This window comes from Lactuca saligna, chromosome 9 (genome assembly GCF_052625555.1).
Source record: "Lactuca saligna cultivar CGN05327 chromosome 9, ASM5262555v1, whole genome shotgun sequence".
Classification (NCBI taxonomy): Eukaryota; Viridiplantae; Streptophyta; class Magnoliopsida; order Asterales; family Asteraceae; genus Lactuca; species Lactuca saligna.
This window is the reverse complement of record NC_136425.1, coordinates 27,879,392-27,883,478: the sequence shown is the minus strand read 5'-3', so window position 1 is coordinate 27,883,478 and position 4,087 is coordinate 27,879,392. Positions and strand designations below refer to the sequence as shown.

At 30.6% G+C, this 4,087-nt stretch overlaps 1 long non-coding RNA gene across 1 annotated transcript; it reads right to left on the bottom strand.

Moving 5' to 3' along the window:
- Positions 1–399: 399 nt before the first annotated feature.
- On the bottom strand, positions 400–1,108 carry LOC145018452 (uncharacterized). Its single transcript, XR_013667025.1, has 2 exons — positions 999–1,108; positions 400–699 (listed from the first exon to the last, which is right to left on the bottom strand). It is a non-coding gene; the product is annotated as an uncharacterized LOC145018452 (long non-coding RNA).
- Between the last annotated feature and the right edge of the window lie 2,979 nt (positions 1,109–4,087).

Below are 4,087 nucleotides of genomic sequence, written 5' to 3'. Positions count from 1 at the left end.
ATGTAACCAACTTACCTTGATGCAATACCACTTTGATTAAGCTTTTATTGCCAAAAGCATCAACCTTCATATCGTGCACATTTAAAGCATATACAAAATCTGAATGAGACTAAATGACCATTTTACCCTTACATAATTTAATTATTTATTTATTTTTTATGAATTTTAACACAAATAACATCAGAGCTTGGAGGAAAAAAGAGGAAGGTTGTCAGTCCCCATCCACCATCAGTGGCAGTGGCAGTGGTAGATCTATAACATTATTATAGTAATAATAGGATTAAATCATTAATAATAATAGTCTGTATAACCAAATACACCAAGAATGTAATGTGTGCATATAAATTCATTATTGCAGTATATGCTGATACCAAGTTTGATACATGGGCAGTTGCATGATATGCTAAAAAAAAACCCAAAGTTTTTATTGATATTAAAGACACCATCATAAATGACATGAAATTAAGTCACGTGACTGGTGTACATTATAGTTTTATAAGTAACTTTATTTGAATGAGAGAGCATATGTTCAAGCACATGGCTTGATACACAGACAATTACAAAGCTTCGCATCACATTTCCCGCTAGCAGAACCTTTCATTTTGCAGACATTATTACACCGCGGATCAGACACACAAGTTTCTCCATAGTCCGTTGTTGCGCAATCCTTTGCTTCTGTCAAAGTCATAAAAGTCTCATCTGCAACAAAAAATACACATATTTATTTATTTTCATCTTAATAGTTATTAATAATTTTACATGCAAAAGATGTTTACATCTCAACTAGCTTCCAGGCATATAGATGATTCTATCGAATATCTCATTTAGTTTGTTAGTTACAATTCCAAAACCATCACTAATCATGTACTTTCCATAATTATAATTAAAATCAACATGTACAAAAAAAAAAAAAAAAAATTCTTCATAGCTCAACATCAAACAAAAAAGCCCTAACATTACATAAACAAAAAGGGTAGAACAGGAATAAAGTAGAATGCCTGTAGCAAAGAGAGTAACCAGCAGTATCAACACAAACAAGCTTTTCCCCATTTTGATATAGATATACAAACCACACCCTGGCCCCCTTATATATGGATCATTAATTATTCGTGATTTAGGGACGTTTTCATATTAGGTATTTGAAAAATTCAGATGATGGATATGTATTCCAACAAAAAAAAAAATATATTCCAATCTAACATCACATGACCTATATTCTAGGTTCAAAACTTCAAACAACCATATAATTTCAGAAATTTAAAAAAATCACATAAAAACTGACTTCACAGTTTGGAATCATAATTAACATATTACATTATCACACATCAAATTTAAGAATATAATTTTTACAAACAATCATAAAGATATAAAGCATTAAAAAATGTAAGTAATAGAAATTAGGGCTTCTAAAATTACGTTAGGCTAAAACCTAACTGCATTTCACAAATAACCAATTAATTATAATTACTTAATCAAATATAACACGTATCACTAAAATGCAAAGTAATACAGGGATTTCAAAATTATCAAACAAGAATTAGGTTAAAGTTTGATCGTAGGGATGTTTTTTTTTTGGTCTTGACTGCGACGTTGCTTTGTAAGGAGGGCTGCAAGCGTTGAAAGCTGACAGATCCAACAAAATCGGCCCAAAGCCCAAAGTGCTCCCAAGAAGCCGAATAGTGTTACCCAAAATTCATTGAGGGCCTCATACTCTTAAAAATAAAAAAATAATAAAAAACAAAATCCAATGTCTATTAGAATCCTATTAATTTGTAGTTTTACGTGTATTAATCTGTTATAATTGTTTCAAAATTTTAAATTTTCAACTTTATAATTTAAAGATAATATCAATAATTTATACAATTTTTTTATTTTAATATAAGCATAGTTTGATTATTAATGACAAAAAATCAGTTATTTTTTACAATGTCTATTAATAATTTGATTATATGACAAAAGTGTTGTAAAGTTGAAAAAGACTGAAAAATGAGCAACACAAAATGGTTGGTTGTCATACAGCCCAAGCAAAACATAATATATTGTCGGTAACATTCGTAAAATTTGGATGGTAGAAGAGCAGAAGTTTGTGAGAAAAGTTAGAGCAAACTTTAATTATATAGAGCTATGGAATGTTTGAATACTAATCCGTTGTATATTATATTATCTTTTTCCAAGGATGCACATCCAACTTATTTATTACTTTTTTTCAAGTAAATTTTCATAAACTTTCTATAAAAGAGCATTTTTTTTATTAAAAGTATAATTATCATTTTGATTGTTGGTCTTGCATCAAAATCAACATTTTTTTTACCATTTCGTTCATACATACTCAATCTAGACAAACAATTGATCCAAAAAATACATTCATATAAATTAAAAGAAAAAATACTACAAAAACTTCTTTCTCTTTGTTTCTTGGGCTTCTTATTTGAAGGGCTTCTTATTTGAAACTTTAAATATGTTTATAATTTTCAGTTTTATGGTACTTTCCGGTTTCCATTATGTACAGATAAACATCGGAACAAAAAGATAAAAGGTTTTATGAGTTCGGTCAATAATTGGAATTTCAATGCTTATCATTGGTTCAATTGATATAAGCTTAAATGTTTGTATTCTTATGTTTGTGGTTGTAGTGACATTTAGTTGTGGAATTATCCTTAATTACTAAATAAATACATAATATCTATTTATGTCATATTTTAGTTAAATCTTATTAGAAAAATATCATTTTATAAATATTTAATGTTACTCAATCTTATTCAATTTTTTATGTATAGGAAATTACTTATTATATATTATTTATGCTATTTTTAACTCTTGGACCATGTATTATATAGTTTTAACCTAGTGTGTAATAATAATAATAATAATAATAATAATAATAATAATAATAATAATAATAACTATCTTGAAATCAAAAACCAAAATCAACATATATAATAAAAACTAATCTTTATTGTTGTTAGGGGAAGGATCCTTAACTCATATTCAAGATCCTTAAATACTTCTGAAGCCTTAGGATCCATAAACATTTCCTGAAATTCTGACTATTACCATTAATATTTGTAACACTTGTAACGACCATATTTTATTTATTTTTCTCATATGTGCAGAACGAGTCAACACAATACTCATTCTCAATGGAAAGTCATCTCAACCAGAAAAAAGACCCGAGATACCAAGTCAAATAACGTTCATATGTTGATTCTGGAGGATCCCATAATTATTGGACTTCCCGTTATTAGCATTAGACTATAAATAGCACATGTAACTATCACACTAGGGATATACTGAGATCATCCACGATACTTGTACTTACATTTACACGTTCATCTCTATAAATCAACATTTTATATCAATAAAATCATCAAGACATGTGATCATCATTACCTTCCAAGGTTTTATGCTGGAGATCCTATCAAGGATCAAGGGTTTCCTTGTAACTCACTTGTGTCACTTTGATTATCATTTCCTACTTGATTTACCATGAACATCATAGTCTCTCATGCAATTTGGTTAGATTCTGCTCAGTTGATTTTTGACCAAAACAATTTGGCGCCCACCATGGGGCCGTGGTGTTCCATACCTTTTGGAAAATCATGTCTACACAGCCAAACATATCTTCCTTCTTTATTCCTCATATTTCCTCTAAAAACCTTGCTCCACCCCAGGGGAGCTCCCAAGAAAGCCTCTAAGGCACTGAAGAAAACACATCTCTGGTCGCTACCCAAGGACTTCAGGATCCTCCTATGCTGATTTCTAATAATGAAATCTTCGTTATGATGAAAAGACTAGAACGGCAAATCACTCAACCACAAAGAGGATAACAAGATAATACTAAGGAAATGGAGAGAATGAGGGCAGAAATCCATAAGCCTCAAGAAGCAACACCCTCCATCTTGCAGCCCAAGATCCTAAACTTTGATAACACAAGATCCTCAGCGAATCGCCATGAGATAGGATCCTCAATACCGACCTATGTTCCCGCTTGGGGCGCAACTCCAAGAGAGCAAGCCCATATGACCCAGTATCCCATCAAAACCTTCGTTATTCCCAATAACAAGGATCCTGGTAACTTCGTCGATAC